Source organism: Vanessa tameamea, chromosome 4 (genome assembly GCF_037043105.1).
Source record: "Vanessa tameamea isolate UH-Manoa-2023 chromosome 4, ilVanTame1 primary haplotype, whole genome shotgun sequence".
NCBI classification, from domain to species: Eukaryota; Metazoa; Arthropoda; class Insecta; order Lepidoptera; family Nymphalidae; genus Vanessa; species Vanessa tameamea.
The window spans coordinates 4,742,842-4,761,624 of NC_087312.1; the positions used below are offsets into that span (position 1 = coordinate 4,742,842).

The window sequence follows — 18,783 nt, forward strand, 5'->3', positions numbered from 1 at the left end:
TGTACATAGGTATGTATTGTCAATTGTTCAATTATTGTTCGAATGAAAAATACACGCGAATGTGCATACGATTGCCCGTGTCGCACTAATATCGAACTCGAACTTTTCGTCAAAACACGAGCGTACATTACATAATATGGTGGTAATACACGTTTTATCGTAATTGTGTTTCCATTAATTTATTATAATCCTTATGTCATATTAGAGAAAATAGGAGTGACATCTCTCGTATTACGACTTATTAGATGTTTGGATCAATTGCTCCTATTACCTACGTATATACATATTATATATGGTATGGGTACGTACTAATAACTGGTTGTTACTTGTTGCATGTTCGGGTAGCAGGTACCGAGTGAAAGTACAGGGGCAGCATCAAATGCGGCTAACGAGTAGTACCCGCTTGCCAATCTCGCTCTATCGTTAGATAGTAAAACCGATTTCAACACGCTAACAATGGGAAAGAAAGTGCAATAATTGTAGGATAATGTAGGAACAGATTACATTCAACCGGCTAGAAACAAATGCACTTTATTAAATAATTATACTTTGTGGAATCTGTCCAGTTATTTTTTTTTCATAAATTTAACGCTAAGTAGTATTAGTATATTTTACTTTGCTCGGATCAACCTGATTGAAATGATCATAATTAAAATTTTTACGTCAGTAAAAGTCCTATAAGTAGTCAACGTGTGACCTAAGTTAAGTATCAGCCCGTATTTTTGTAATTACACATCAGAAGGCATTAATGTCAATAAAAGCATTATTACTTTGCGTTAGACATTTGTTGAGTAACCTAATGATTTGATAGTCAGGGTCGTATTAACCATTAGGACTGGGCCGAATTAACCAGGCCTCTGGGCAATGCATATCTCGGGGCCCTTTTAACTTTTTCTGACTTTCTAAGATTTGTTTTATACCACAATACAACGTCATTTATGTATTCCATACACAAATTTAAATAGTTGAAAGATTTACCATAAACAATTTAATTAGAAATTAATTTTAATACTTTTTATATATTTCCACATTTTTGGTCTTTTTAGGATAATTCTGTACTACATTGATAGTGTAGGTATTTGCCAGGCAGCCAAAAGCCAAAAATTGAGAAATAAGGCTTAAGAATTCATTTTTTATAAAATTTTTGAAGCCATATATTTCTCTTTTTTGAACGAGGGTGGCATGTTTTCGGTACATAAAAGTAAAATCATAATTACGAATAAAATTGCGATGTTGTAGGAAATATTATTTTCCTCGAAAAGGGTAAAGTGACGTGCATGGGCTGCGACGCGCGGTTAATCCGACCCTGTTGATAGTACCATGAGAGCCATCTGCCAATTCAATTGTTGATGAAATGATACATACGACATAGCACATTCAAAATTAAAGTAAAACAATAGTTCCAAATATCACTTAATATTCTTTATTTGTTAGGCATATTCTCTGATAATAGGTTTTTCGTAGGACCTCTTTGTATTGCATATGCATTTTTCAATGTGTAGAACATCACATCAATGGTGTATCGAAAAAAATGGAGTCTGGCGATATGGGTGTGCTCGGCGTTGACGACGGCGGTTTCAACGGCGGCGTCGCGTTGCTAAGCGGCATAGCTGACAAAGATGAGCGAGAGCGAAGCGCTGCGGCAGCTCCGGTGCGGAGCGACTGCCCGGGCGGCGTGCGGCGGCGCGGAGGTCGCCACGTCGTCGCGGCCCCCCCTCGTCCCGCGCGTATCGGAGGGACGAGGGAGCGTGTCCGTCGCTCGCCACTCAGTATTCTCCGTGGCTTCGCCCAGGGTGTTTGTAAATCGTGGCTCTGCTCTCGCACTCCCACCGCCAGTGACCGACCTCTGGAACCCGACCATTTATTACATTCGACAACCCCGCCCCGTGCATTTTCCCAGTTGCAATTCAATCATTACGAAGAGTTCGCCGGCGTTACCCGTACCGCGACCTAACCGGTGGTTCCTCCCGCCTTTATTTATGTTGTCGTTTTGGTGTGGTGTATATTTGTGCCGTACGGACGATAACCGGATTATCTGTGCGTCCGAGTCAGTGGATATTTATAATACCCATCGACAGCTTTTTGTTGAAGGTGAGTGAAATTCTTGTTTTGGCGAATGTTGACCGTTTAAATGGACTGGACCATCGTGTCGTTTCGACGTGGCGGCCGTCTCGTCGCGCTCTGGAACGTCATGTTCTAGAAATGGACATTGATACCTAGTTTTCACAAATTTACTATTATATCGACCCAATTATTTCAATTTTTGTTTACAATTATCGTGTACAGGTGTGAGTAATTACAAATCCACTCTAATATTAATAGTTATGACGTCATAGAAAAACGACATGAGTATCCGAAAACTAAAGTTATATGTTTTATTTAAGACCTATTTTGACAATTTGGAATCTTGTAAGAATTAGTTCTTTGCCAGTATTCCATATTGTAAACGGAAACGAGTGGTAAGAAAACATGGAGCCTGGAGGAGAGCGGGCGTTGGCGCGGGGAGGTGCGCTGCCGGTCAAGCGACCGCATTCCATATGGGATGCCGGAATATATACAATGTCAGTGTGACTTTAAGTTCGCCGCCGCTTCTGTCCGGATCATTGCATATTTGCAACATTGTGTTCCAATTGGAATGTATTCTTCGCTGGAGAATGTTTATATCTGATAGATAATTGTGGGCGTTGATCGACATGGCGGCACGACTCTCCTGTCTCATGCCAACTACGCTATAATAAATTTAGCTAAAATTCAAATTTATGGACTTAAATTTTTTTTATTAACCCGTATTGACTTAAAATTTTATTTCTGCTTATTTCTATACTTACTTCAACATCTAACTTCTTACAAATAAAATGCAATACAGTTCTTCTGTTGTACTTTTATTTCCAATTTTGATTTGTAACTGTATGTTACAATGCAATGCAAACATTTGGTAATTATTTTAAAATGTAACAAAAAGCTACGGAGTTCTATTCTACATGAATGTGTACTGGACCTTTAAAAATAATTACTTGTTGTGGAAGTTAGAAGTCTTGTTTAGAAAAAGTAGACAATTAGTCTGATTTACCAATATTTATGAAACATCTTTATCTTTTATTATTTTTTCTCGTAGGTAGCGGTAGTTTGTTATTTCATGCTAGTATCTTGTAACAAAGCACGAGAATTGTGTTTGATAGATAATGCGTGCTATATTTCGAAACTCTTGCGTCTTCCGCTTTGTTCCCTTCTATTACCTATTGTAACAGACTTTTTTTTTGTAATTTGATGTATAAATAAGTTACTTTTTTTAATAACTAATAATTTTAGCCTATTCCATTTGACACGATTCGATAATCCTGTGAAATGAAATAGATGAAAGAAATTTGTTTTAAATTAAATTATTAATGATAATTGTTAAATTATTAATGATTTAAATTCTAGTAAAATAATTACTTAGTAGATTCGATTAAGTAGGTAGTAAGCAATACTTTATTTAGAAACCATATTCAAATCCGCCGCTTCCGATTTGCTTACTCTACACCTAATTATTTTGTTCATTTAAATATATAATTCAGTTCTTTTGATTGGACACATTGATAAAAAACTGTAATACTTGTATAGTATTAAAAACAGTTTTTTAAATTTGATTTAATTTGTAAAAATTGCTCTATCTATTTGGTTTTAGATCACAGATAATAAATATTGTGTTATCGCGAAATACTTCAAACCAAAAACCATAATTATATTATATTTTGTCCAAGGAATCGTATAAGTTAAATAAATAAAAAAATAACATATATTATTTTGTTTATGGTTAAAACGACTTTATTTAAAAAAACTAACGATAAACTATAATTTTTTTTTTAAATTAAAGTTAAAGATTACAATTAAAAAACAAACAATTGTAATGAGAGCTACATTATTTGTTGCTCGTTACTGTGTAGTTGTTTAAATATTTTATCGCGTAGAGTCCGGGTGTCGGGTCAAATTTACACAATCTCGACGACCTTTAATCTCGTTTCAGATAGCTCAAATGAGCTCTTTTGTTAATTCTCGGAACTATTGTTGTTATTGTTACATCTTAATATTTTATATTAGGCAAGAATTAGACCGTTAAGCTGAAACCACCCGCGCAGTGCAACTCTGTGTATCTAACACGTGACAGAGAAACTGCTCTTTGCTTTGAAAACGATAATAAACATCGACCTTGAAATTTAATTTTTATCGCGTCTCATTAAATTTCACTTATAAAAAAATTTAAAATGATTGTTTCAAATATAGTCGTATACAAAAAACATACCAATCGTAACCGATAGATCATAGAACTTTAAATGATGAATGATTCTATCGTTACATTGATTTGTATTAAATAAAGAGTCAAAATTAAGTTGATACAAAAATAAGGAAAGCAAAAGCTCAATGGTGAATTTAACTCGCGAGGCATTTAAATCGTTACAAAGGTTTTGTTCTTATAACCAAAAATAAGTTTATGTATATTCAAGCCTCTGTTTATTTTTTTTAATTCGACATAGCCTTAGATTAGATAATCGCAACCACTGTCATACTCACCAAACTCTTCATATTATCCTAATATTACATTTATTTATTAATGTGTGGTAAACGATATTTAAATATCAATAGTGTTTTTTTTTAATGGGATAAGGGCAAGCGAATTGTGTAAAAAGTGTTTAATATAATATATTGGTACTGATTCGTAGCGTCTAATGAGTATTCATAATTTCAATCGTGTTCAGACAAATTGCGCAGGATTTACTGTAGTTACAATATGCGGCGTTGTATTAAACAACAAAAATTGCTAATAAATTTAGCTTTTAATTTTTAATAAGGAATATTATTGAAAATACTAAAAATTTTACCTACACTAAATGATTTAAAGTTAACCTCCTATTTTTATTTAGAAATATTTTTCGATACGAAATGGCATTCGATTAAGATTTTCAATAAAATAAAAAAACACCGGACGAGATAATATAAATTATTATTTGATTTATTTTTTCTGTCCCTTACTATAATACACTAAGCGTTGTATGTTTCCTATTGGTGCTAGAATAATAGCCTGCGTTGAAACCTTTGTAAGTAGCTTACCTTGACATATTCGATTTGATAGTCGTATTATTGTTTATAAATAAAAAAAGAAGTCAACTAATTATTTATTTTGAATCTTGTAATTATCAAAATGTATCATTGCTTAAGTTATAAATATTAACACGTGTAAATGGTTTTCGGTCATATTATAAATATTATAATACAAAAAGTTAGAGCGCGCGGAATGAATATTGTGTTCTAAAAATTTACTATACGCGCTCTTGTAATACCTGCTCCAACGCTCCCGTATGGCTGCTAGGGTATTGAAAAATCCAGTTCTTACTCGGATAGGTCTAGATTCATTTATTTAATGTCCATTTCCACTCAGAAATATGCCTATGAATAATAAATACCCCATGATACGTTTGATGATGGAAACTCTACATTAAAGACATGGCTAAACATAGTTTGACATATTCCAACAAATAGCGTAATTTAAAAGTTTATCTTTCGATATCTCAAAAACGGACAATTTGCTAACAAGATCCACTGTACGACCCCAATTCGGCATGACCGTTTCGACACTATATCCTAATGATTGAACAAATGACATATTATATCTATAATATCTTTCATATTGTTAGTTTTACACATAGCAAACTAAATATAACTAATTGATGGGGAAAATAAAATTAAGCAATTCATACATATTATATGTATATTATTATACAAAATAGATTTTTAACAGCTTTTGGTTCAAAACATACCTTCTAAAATATTGCTTTCGGTTCTAAGGTATTGGCTTTGGTTTCGAGTTTGGCTATGTAGTGTAAACGTAGATTTGTATACATGTTTTTCAATTATTATTTACTATCAATAGTCCAGTATAACAGGATCTGGCGGTGCTCAGCTAAAAACATACGAAATTTATTAAGTTTAGAATGTTATCATAAAAGTGGTGGCATACAAATATAACTTACATAACTTTAATAATATTTACATAAAGAGTATATAATTATTTTGTATGCGGGCGTGAGAGTTTCAAATATATATACATCTGTATGAAAATAATAACAGAGATGTTTCGTCACCAATCATGAGAATAGTAACATCTACAAAATAGAAACATTAAAGCATCTTAGTAAATAGATTTTAAAAAAACTACCGGAGAAAATGTTTTCAGCTGATTTTCAGTTCGCCGTACTACACAAATGCCGCCAACACAAAATAATTATATATCATTAAATCATGAATATTTAAAATCATTACATAATATAAACCAAAGTCGCTTACCGCTGTCTGTCCCTGTGTATGCTTAGTTTTTTTAAATTACACAGTAGATATGATGCGGTTTTTTTTAATAGATAGATTGATTCAATAGGAAGGTTTATATGTATAGGTTTCTAAAGTGATGTCGTAAATAAACACATTTTTTGAGCTTACATTGCAAACGCTGGCCGAACCCTACGAGATAGATCAAAATAATGTACTACAGTATTGTACACTTTTTAAGGGTCTTCAAAAAACTCTAAGATTGTATATGTCTATCTCTTAGGGATAACCCACAATAACCATTTTTTATCCTTTTGTCTTAATTTCGAAGCGATTTTAAGCAATACAGCATTAATCCTTATCGAATTAAGTACCTTTAATACATTTTGCATTATAATCAATATGGCCATTTACAGCACGTAATTGAAATGATTTTGAAGATATTACAGATTTAAAATGCAGGAACATGGCGGTTTGTATTGTTTAATGACAAAAAAATTGCGAACGTTGTAAGACATTCTGTAGTATATTTAGTATCACCATTGCACCCGTGCAAAGACGGGGCGGGTCTCTAGTATATACTAAAACAAGTATCAAAATTAAATCATAAAACAAAACCTATATATTTTGTATTAAATCCACATAATATTTACATATCTGCTGTTGTCGAACCATACAAAGTGGACGTAGTCCTTTTAGTTTTCATATATATATACAATTTTTATTTAATTTGAACGTAACTTGATATCATTATGTGATATCGTTGAAGTTTTGTGTTCCAAGTCCATAATGACAAATAAAAAAAAATAGAAATTAATTTTTAATAAATCTAAAAATTACACTTTAATTACTTTTCGTACAAATAATTGTGTTTTAGTAATTTCGATCCATAACTATCTTGTTGAAATAGACCTTTTTTTAATTGACATGCACATATAAAAAATGAAATAAATAGTAGGGAAAATCTGTTTTCCTCTTAATTTCGATACAATAATAATTTTTTTAATCTTTTACTCGCATACATACGTAAATTATAATTTCGCTAATGCTATTGCATACATTTCTTTTAATTCAATAAAGATACGCTCATCTTTTTCGATGATGAAATTTAATGTTATAATCGCATTCCGCGGTTGGTCCCCCTCTCACCGTTTGCAGCACGGTGTAATTTTCTTTATATTGCGTACCTACAGGCAGCGCCGACGCGACGCTCGACTTTTAAGTAGGTTGCTCGTAAATATATACATAAACTGATAAAAACACACATGACAAGATTATCGGTTAACTTATATGGATCATATGAAATATGGATGGTATAAATGATAGCGGTACATTCATTGTATGCAAAGCAAACAATCAGTTTGCGCTGTTTAATCAATTTACGAATGTGATGTTTATTAATTGGCGGTTAATAAAAGTATTCATGTTCGGTGGTGGTAAGCAAAGTAGACCCTAAGAGTGTAACGGGTTCATCGTGTTTGCAGAAGCACGGACGTGCGTGTGTGCGTGTACGGCTCTCACACAAGTGCATTCTGTTACTCGCGGCGCGGCCGTTGAACCGAATACTTGAGGAATTTCTCCACTGTCGTGTCGTTAGGTTAGACGAAGGAAAAAATCACGACAAGGGGTGACGTGAACTGACCTCTTATGTCTTAGTTTCTTCATGAATATGCACTTCTTAGCACTTTTCATTCTGTCGGACATATTTTGAAAGATTTAATCAAGGCAATTTAAAAAAAAAATCTTGTCACTTTTAGAAGATATTTCATTTGCTTCATTCTTCATGTCATTCTTATAATATTTGTTTGTATAAGCCTACTATGCTGTATCTTGTAATTACAAGTTCACATTAGCATGTCGTTTATACATTATATGGTTAGCCGGGTGCGGATTGCGTTTTATAATATTTTTTTATCTCTCTCAATTGAATATACTTCGCTACACGTATACTATTTACCTTATTCCTTCGATGGTATTTAACTAATAAAAGATTGCGTCATACAGCGTTCACTTTTAGAGTTTCGACACTATGCATGAGTTGCATATTGTATAAACATGCGGCACAAAATTCGAACTCTGTGACATTCAGCGCTTTTAGCAACAATCGATTTATATAACTGAGTTCATTTTCACAATTGATATATCAAAAGTTAATGTATTGCATTGTATGTATTTATCTTTGTTGACCTTGAAATGTTTTGTTATTGTTTTTGTCATGTACATACGCGATTACATCATTATTTTTTGATAACAATGTAGATAATATATAAAAGACGACTACGAAACATACGAGATTGTCGGTATATCAAATGGCCGGTAGGCATAGCGTGCAGCGGTAGCGGTGGTGGTAGCGTACGCTAAGCAGAGAGCGAGGAGCGAGAGAGATGTGCGGCGAGTGGCGACCTTGGGCCCGTGCCGGCTCGCGGACGTTCGTTGAACGCAGACCCCGCTCGCCCCTCGCCGATCTACCGCCGCGCCGTCGCAACTCGTTTCAGCCAAGATTACACGTAATTTTCGTAAATTAAATTTAGAATTAGCAATTTTTAATGAAAGAAAACCACCACGGCTGTGCTTGTCAATGATTCACGGCTTCAATTTCAGCTCTGGCGATAAAAATAACGAAAGTATTATTGCATTTCACTTGCGATAATTTAATTTATCTATTAATTAACAAATTGAATAAATGTTATAAAAATAATATTATCAAACGCGTATATAGAGTACACATATACCTAAAATATAACAATATCAAAATGTCAAATTAAAAACAATTTTAATGAGGGAGATATTTGTAATAGTGTAAAAGTTCTCTCACAATAGCGATATCATTTCGAATATAATAAATAATGTTTGTTGAACAGAAATAAATTTATTTAAAAACATTTACAACTAGTACATTACACCAGTCTTTAAATGTTTTGCCTTGCAATTAACCTAAGATTTCAAGCTATGAATAGACGAAAGTTGTTTTTTTATAAATAAAGATCTCATGAATATTTACTAGCTTATAAAATATAATTCTGAACCTGTTACTTTACTTTCAGTTTTATACAACTTCAACTTTGCTTTGTTTATGTAAAATCAACACAATCATCAAAACAATATTTTCTCGACGTTATTGACCATATATATGTAGCCTTTGGTCATGACTTTGGAACTTTTCGAGATAGTGTTTGTAAAATAAAGATATAACGCATAGTTGGGCTTTAAAACGGAGACATATACAATGGATTGAATAAAAAATACTGCCAAAACAAGCGTAACGACTAAGGTGGCTGCATTATTTTCGCGCTAATGGATGCGTGGGGCCCAGCGGGCGGCAAGCGAACATTGACCGCGCAAGCGCACCTCGCATTACCGACGCGACGCAGATATAAAACGCATTACATCGATCTACTGAAGAAATTACATGTTAAAAAACCTTTAATTAAGTTAAAATTATTTATTATATATAAAATGCATTTTAATTTGACCAAATTATTGATAGATACAATAGCCTATTATAGCATTAATGATATCGCAATTTAAATATTTGTACATAAATATTGTAACAGAGCATATTCTCTGTGCTCTGTTACAATATATCGGAATATGCTCCATACCTTCTCCTCAAAAGGGAGATGAGGCCTTAGCCCAGCAGAGAGAAATTTACAGGCTGTTTATGTATGCTATGTTATGTATTGTAACAGAAATAGTTACAAAATAATAGACATATAAATATTTTATGCTAGTAATGACACCGTTAGTAAAGTAATAAAAATGTAATCTACATTATTGAAAATTCCGTATTCTCAGGAAATCCACGGAAGTAGGTCGTAACGTAAAATATAAATAGCTATATAACTACCCGGAGTATTACTTATATAACCAACCATCGGATAGGTCTGCACAGAACCCTACCAACGGGTAAATACTTTTAAATAAGCTTGATAACTGCTCAATTGTTAATGAAACGATTGTTTGAGCATAAAAGTGACTTATTTACAATGATTCGGTTTCTTTGAAGCAGTTATGCAGTCGTGGCTATGAACAGGATGTGGATTTTCCTTGTCGAGTTGGTAACTAGTTAAGATGTCTGAGGCACGTACTTATGTGTAGTATAATTGAGGTACAGATGATATGCCACGTATTGTTGTTGTGTTATATTGTCAATACATATTTGCTACAGTGAAACTATGAGATGCGTGTTCTATTAATCATTTTTATTGCGGCGCGGTGCATAGATACTGACTGGCCTTCGTTTCAATCTGCTTACACGCAGTAAGATTCAATAAATCTTGCACAATTACACGATATGACCGTTTTAACTGCCCAAATAAGTTGGCATGTGCAATAAAAATAAACATTTCATAATTTACGAAAGCGTAGGTATGTACTATGTACGAATGCGGTATATGACGATAATGATTCCAATTGAAGCATCAGACAATATTCTAGTATTGCTGCATTTTGCAAACTAATATTTATTGACTGTCATTTGTCGTAACCACATCGCAGTTACGCTAATAACTGCCATCTCATAAATGACTAAATACATGTTTGCGATCTCTCCGCCGTCATCGCGTCTATGCCCTCACCACACGACACTTTCTCCAACGACACTTCATTTACCAAGTCAAATGGTGTAGACTATATCTAACTTAAATACCTTTTATTTAAACATCTGTCAGTTTTCAGTCCAGGAGGTTTCCGCAAAACCTATAAACAGTCGGAGTAAATATAGTGATAATTTATTTCTCCGTAAGTTATACATGTTAAAACCTTTAAGCCCTGAGTACATAAAAATAGGTATACCCATTGCGAGGTTTTTTTATCCTCGTGGCAAAAGGTATGTGTACAATTTATGGACAATTAGGTTCATAAGTATTATATCACTTATAAATGCGTTGAAACATTGGACGTGGGTTTTTCTAGTAATTCTCATATCGACGTTTAGAATCTTCCAAACTCCAACTGATAGGATGCTTTTTAATTAATTACATTATAATTATATATGTTATTAGAGTTTGAAATTATTAATTCATGTTACCGAAATTTGCTTCCGATGGTACACCAGCTCAGTACTCAGAAGTGGATCACCTACTAGCAGGTCGTTACACCTGTTCTAGTTGGTACACCCACGTACTCAAGCAATGGATTACGTTTACCTAATATCTAGCTCACCTGTTCGATTATATATCGATATATCGTATCGTCATCTGGCGTTGATGTTAATCCATTAAAGATTTTTTTAGTAAGGGAAACACTTTTTTTGTTTTCTCCTTTAGTTAATGAAATCACATAGCGATGTGTTATTTTTCTTTTGACAAAGAAAGTACACGTCTAATCTCACAGCGGCTGAATAAAATTGATTGCATTACTCATGTTAAAAAAATGTAAACCCCAGGGCGTTGTCGAATAATAATCACGAAGGAATTTCAAGTAATAAATTTGCAACTGTTTTGGGTGGAATATAAATGGCGGCACACGCGAGAGTCAAACCGGTCGTTATCAGCTCATGATAAGCCGTCCGAGGCTTGATTGCGCTACCCACTTCCCTTATCACAACCGGTGATCGTCAAATATCTGAAGTTGGCACTGTTCCATGAGGTACCAATCTGATCGAACATAGTTTTGATTATTTAACGATAAATTCGCCTATTACTGTGCATATATTACGTGTAAGTGTACTGTATATATATATATATATTGAACGATTGATGTTGTTTTTGGACAGGAAATTTATGATTTGAAACACCTTTACTGAAAATGAATATAATTCTTTTTATATGAGCTAAAAATTGATCCTGGATTTATAGCGGATTGTTATAATAGTGGGCGATGTAACAAGTGGTGCAACTGTAGGGGTGGCGATCGATAAGAGGTTGTGGGCGGCCCCCGCCCCGCGCGTCTCCATCCCGGCCGCGCCCGGGCCCGGAGAAGAGCTGCATGTAGCAATGGCGGCGCCCACTGACGCTAACAACCTATAACTAATCTATCTCCCAGACACCCACCCCCTAATGTCATTTATGTCCCGCTCTCTCACCTCAAATATGTACAAGAGCCAGTGATGCAATCGTCCTTCATATCTAAGCGATCATTAGATATAATTTATAAAAATGTTTGTCTTTTAATCAAAAGATAAGCACACGAGTTAAGTGTATTAAGATCACACGCAATGCAATTACCCTTTAACAGTTCTTGTTTTGTTTGCCGTGTGTTCATTGATAATGTTAATAAATATGAGCGTAACAAAAGTAATTTATATAAATATTTATGAATGCTTGGTGCAGGCAGATATTATACTATTAATAATAATGTAAAGAAGTATATTTATGATAATCGCCACATTCTACCGGTCAGTTGCTGCAATGAATAAGTCTGAGAGGAATTTTCCGTTCATCTATGATTTTTTTTTAATTGTACAATTAAATATATATCCTAGAATACCTGTACAACTAATCCAAAAATACCAAATTTATTTAAAACAATCCTGCGTTTGATATATATGAAAAAAAAAAATGAAAGTTTTCGAAATTTACGTAACTATTAGATAATACATATTTATAGAATAGTTTCACTAAATAGTTGGTCGATTAGGATAGACATTTTAAACAAAGCTTGCGTATTCATGTCGATTTGGAGTAAATATTATAAAATTTGGAATAAATCGAAATTAGGTCTACATAGTTCTAGAATAAGGCGATGCCATTAACGCGGGTGCAATAAATTTTCTAGAACACTTTGTTACACCTTTCCAAATAACAACAAAAAGCAAAATCTTAATAGTTACACTTTTAGTATAATACATTTCAAATTACAATAAAACAATTATTTTATTGAAAACATTGTATGTCGGCGATAATGACTTTGCTACTGTTATTTTATTATTTACAATAAATAAAGAAAAACAGAATGATATGAATTTTAGAAGAATCGTCAATGCAACGTCTTACTTAAGCTTACAAAAGCAATCTTCCTATGGATATGAGATGTGAATAAAATAAAAGATTAAATAATTTTAATAGTGAACTCATTGTTTGTTATTTTGTTTCATTAAATGACTTATTTCTGTTTGTATATTTGAAAAATCTGTAACGATGACATCTATATTTAATATAATTACTTATTTTTTTGACGTCTGCTATGTATTCACTATAGAAATAATATCGTGAGTAAACAATCTTTATTTCGTTTCTTTATGACATATGTGTCAGGAGCTCTTGAAACTCATCAATGGTCCTTAATGATAGTATTCTTATTTCGTCACCTTCATCGATACCTCTATTAAACATTCCTATAAAAGGTGTACCTTTTATGCTGAACTGCACAAATATCAGTTGATCAGATAACAACAATTTCAAGGTTTCTCATGTAACATAAATTTCATCATATGAGTCTTGAATAATCACGCAAATTTGGCCTGAACATTTCTTCTTGCATAGAAGCGAAAGAGGTTCCAAATCTTTAAAGCCCAAATTACTTTCCGTTTCGATGACAGTTCCTAAACTAACGCTCTCCAGGTGAAACTGGGGTTAGTTGCTCAGAAATATTGTTTTCTAATTGAAAGATTTATTCCATCTTCTTTGCTTTGATTGAACACCTATTATTTTTTTAAATCTTAGCAATTTAAAAGGTAACAAAGCTTAAACTTTCTTTTTTATTTTATTCATCATTTTTATATAAAAAAGAGGGAAATAATAACACGAAATCTAAACCTATTAAATATAAACCATTACTCATACATGCAATATATGATAAATATGACAATAGGTAATGTTTAGATGACAAATATGTTGCATTCGCGAACTGAATGTAATGTGAACGTTTAATTGAACTCTGTTTACAATATAAGCCTACGATTGATTTAATTGTAGGGCATAGTTTCAGTCAAAAAGCTTTCATATATTTAATATCATATTGTGGGCAACATACTAAAATAATGCTGGAAAATAATGAAAATACTTACGTGTTTTTACTGAACGAATGTGTACCTTAAATTTGACTAAAATGTGTTTCGCGCGAATGTTTTCGAGTACCAATCTTTCAATTTGCACCAAAACATTGAATGCACCCCAAAATCTAATATACGTACCTGTCCGGTTAAAATTTCTTTTTTCTTTGTGTTGGCATCAAGAAAGAAAAATGTATATACATACTGCTAGTTAAAAACTGATGTCGAGAATCGTCCCATAGTAACAAAGAGATAAATTAAACAAATAGTTCCAATGTACTCGGTTATAGATGTAAAACAGTGGCAATTCATTTGATGACAGTCTGTTTGATAGCTGCTCTTAATCTGTGTAGGCATAACAATTCTGAGAATGACTGTTACATGAATGCAAACAATACAATGGCGTCGCGTCGCCTTTATTAAAGAACAGCCAGTTCGTACTTCGTGAATTACTTCATGTCAGAGACTCAAAGCTTGGTTCATCGTTAGTCATTCGAAATGATTGTAGTTACGTCACGATTACACTGGGAACTGAGATAAATCACGACGACTTTCACCACGTCGTTAACCAGAAATGTAGCCGAATATATAATTACGTGCAACAACATCTGTTATTCTAATGTGAACTGTTATGACGTAAATTAAGAACTATTAACAATTCTTAATTTGTATTTCAAACGTGATGGTTACAAAAATACAAATATAAGAGTGCATTGTTGAATATATCTCGAGGTGACTGATGCAAAGCATAGTTTTTTGCGTTCTTGAGCAATATTTCTCAAGTCAATTCAAAAACAGCATGTTCCTTAAATTTAAATAGCCTTCTCTTGACGCAAACATAAATGAACCTTATCTACGATATATAATATACATAACACTTTATCCGTTGATAAGGTAATGTTTTCAAAGAGGAATATTCGAGTTTATCTTGTGATTCATGTATTGTTTCTAATTTGCAGGTACGTATGCAGATAAGTGGCGCGTATTGGAGCCATCACGTTGTATGGTAATGTAGACGGTTTTTAAAAAAAGTTTTCATTGTTCCTGGAACAGCGGCCTTTCTTGTGTCCTGGCTACGTGTGTTCCTGTGGATACAATGGCTATATATTATTAAAGATCGGTCGACGCACACTTTAAAATTTCAGTCATATATATTATAATATACATATAATGTTATGTATAAAATCATGTTGTCTAGATTAAAGTAGATTTAATCAAAATAGTGTATCAATGATAACGCTGAAAAAATTTAAAGTAGTCGTGGCTGGATTCTGAGCTGTTATTTTGTTATACTAGTTATTTTATAGAAAGTTATAATAGATATTAATCGAATATCGATCCCAAGTAAATGAGATGAGGCAAAACTAGTGTTAATTATAAAGTTAAAATGCAATTGAAAGCATTTTTTTTTTAAATCACATCAATTTTTTATAAAACTGTTAATGTTACAAGGCTTAAGCATTGAAATAAACTATTCTCTGAGAATTCGATTCAACAAAGATATACTACCTCAGACCATACTCTAATTTTTATTCCAATTTTTAGTAGGTTCTGGGTAATATTTATAATAAAATAGAAAGATGATTAAGGCAACACTGAAAGCCATACTATAAGTCTATACTATAGCTTTTTCTTTGTTGACATTTGTTAATGATGTATAAATAGTTATCAATTTTATGAATAACATTACCACGTTCTTATCTATTCGTTTTTAACGCGATTGCAGTCGTATATAATGAATCATGGACTCAGATATCGTTATTTAGCAAAACATGTGGACTTATGCAGCGACATATGTATGCCACGTGTTCAACCTCCTCGTTACCTCATTAAAATCTTGTAATAGAAGTACGATTATCCGGCAACATTGTTGTAAGACTGCATCTTTATTGCATAAAAACATAGTTGGTATAAGAGCAAATTGAATAATTTTATTCATATCAAGGAAATTATTAAAAGCATGTATGCTGTTTTCTCATCGTCATAACTTAACGTTCCGAGATCATAAGGTATTTATTGTATTTCGCAAAGGATCAGTTTCTTTTTTATTGAATGTTGGTAAGCGAACTCGCAATTAGGCCAGCTGACGGTAAGTTTGCCATATATGTATTGTCATTGAGTCCTTTGGAATTAAGATGTTATGTCCGTTGTGCCTGTAGTTACACTAGCATTCACGAGAACAACACTACTAAATTATTTTCAATTTGACACTAGAATAGGCGATAGTTGCTAAGTAACTTTATATGTATATATAGTGAGTACATTTAAATATCATGTTTAAAAAAACTTAGATTACGCGCACGGCGTAGAATTTGGAAAAGGATTTTAAAGATAATATAAAAAGCGTGTTAGCAATCGTTGATTTCCGTGAAGGATAAATAATAATTCAATTCTATTTAATTACCAATGTAATTTAATTGTCGGAAAAGAGTAACTGCTACTTTGTTGCCGGTACTTCTCGGTAGATCTACATTCTGAACCGGTCGTAACTTTAAATTAATCTTGTATAGCGACGATTCAAAAGTGCTCGTAAGAGCTCGTAAGAGCCTGCTTGAACAATGTCTATTTTATTTTTGATATCATATGGGTACACCTCGAGGTAAAGTGCACGCCACTTTAATGTACTGCTGTACATTAAATGTAATGCTCTATATCTGTATAAAATAAAAAATACACATTCACTAAGTTCGTTTATAAAGATAATGTCTTAAAGACTGCAATCCGTAGATGTTTTACCATCCAGTCTCACTTCCAGTTTCAATGTACAATTAACAAATTCGCATGATCTGGATAAAATATTTTGAGTAAATATTTTTGCTATTCCGTTTTAACCGTTTGTATAATTGTTTTGATTATAATTGCGTGACAGTTCACAATAAAGCTGAATTCTAAATAAAGTTTTTATTCGAATTTGTCGACACGCTAATTGTAAACAATATGCTGTTTTATTCATTTTTCTATGATCGTGGCATTGAACCTGCGACCATGGAATTTATTAGGTTTATTATTTACATCTGTGATTCCGACAGATATTATAAAAGTACAATAAAGCATAGACTATATGCGAATCGCTCATTAATGGTACTCATTTTCTTTGGAGCAGAAATAAATGACATGTCAGTTCCATTCATATTTGCGGCGACTTCAAATGTTTTATGTCGTCTGACAGCAGCTGGTCTCGCTAACCAAGCAATTAGATTGGATACTGAAACATTACTCAACAGCAAACTGACAGCTCATATCAGATTTATAGTAGGTAGTACGCAAACGTACAATAATATAATTTCTTTTAACGCTTCTGTTAACGGTCGATTCTGAATATTTACTATCTAATTTTAAATTTAATTAAGATTTGGTATAGATTACTACGATTAAACTTTTCTTTAAATATAATCTTAACCTTTGTTTATAGCAAAATAATTCATCGTAATGAATGAAGTAGTTTCGCAATTAACATTATTAAGCAACATAATTGCAATGCCAGAGATCATAGCGGGACGGGTGATTTCATCCTAATAGATGTAACAGCTGAGTGTCAGCTGACGACGATACGTCCTCGCCGAGCCGTAACTGTACCCTGTGAGTTCATCGCTTAAAGTATTCATCGCATACACTGGTACAACTAAATAGAGGCGCCTATTGTGGCCGCCTATACTGGACTCGGCCGCGGCTGAGCGCGTGGCACTGCATGCACGCCGGTAATTGAGGGGCCGCGTTATTACTGTGTTATTGGAGAACGCACTGGAAACGTTTGAGATATTGCGTGCATTTTATAAAATTCTTTCACGAACACTTTTTAACCGTAAATAATACTAAATATGTACCATAAAAGCTAGCACTGATATCGATCTTGTTATCTCTTCGTTTGTTTGGAATCGTGTAATCTGAACCATAACAAAGAGATGATAAGATTACGCGATTAAGATGAATTAATATATATAAAAATAACTTCCCGAAAAAGGTACATTATGTTGACGTTAAGCAAGAAAATAAGTAAGTGGCATACGTGCGGTATGCGAAAAGCGGGAGTAAATAAGGTTGACAGCGAAGGCCGTCAGTTCCGCGTGGTGTCGTAACCGGCGTCGGCGCAGGCACAGCGCAGCGCCGTTCGCTCACCTCGTCGCTGCTGCCGTCTGCGGTTCATGCGCACCTTCTATTCCTTTCTAAAATGCTTTCTATAACCATATTGTACATACATTTTTCATTGTTTTCAAGCCTTCTTATATAATTTTAACTTGAGTTAGCTTAACATATTGAGTTTTGTAAAGAAAGAAGCTTAGCAGATGTGTCGCCTATTTTCTACTTACGGAACGTTTCAATTATCTAGCGCTGTGTGCTTCGTGCGATCAACAGCCACATTCCAATAGCGACGAGTCATTTTAGATTATGTTAGATTCATACTAAACAAAAACCGATTGCACATTTCTTGGTATTGGTTTAGAACGAAGTTGTAAACGTATAAAATCGAACGTAGAATGTTATGAAATGTTTTAATAAAAAAATATGACCTTTTAAGAAGCCTACTTAAGAGTTAAGATAATTATTGTTGT

General features: G+C 33.3%; 1 protein-coding gene across 1 annotated transcript in view; it reads left to right on the forward strand.

The window, feature by feature from the left end:
* Nucleotides 1-1,745: 1,745 nt before the first annotated feature.
* Nucleotides 1,746-18,783, forward strand: part of Mtgo (miles to go) — a 45,870-nt gene continuing 28,832 nt past the window's right edge. Inside the window, exon 1 of the mRNA XM_026632018.2 lies at nucleotides 1,746-2,091. The gene's annotated coding sequence lies outside the window, so the exon portion shown is untranslated. The remainder of the gene's footprint in view (nucleotides 2,092-18,783) is intronic.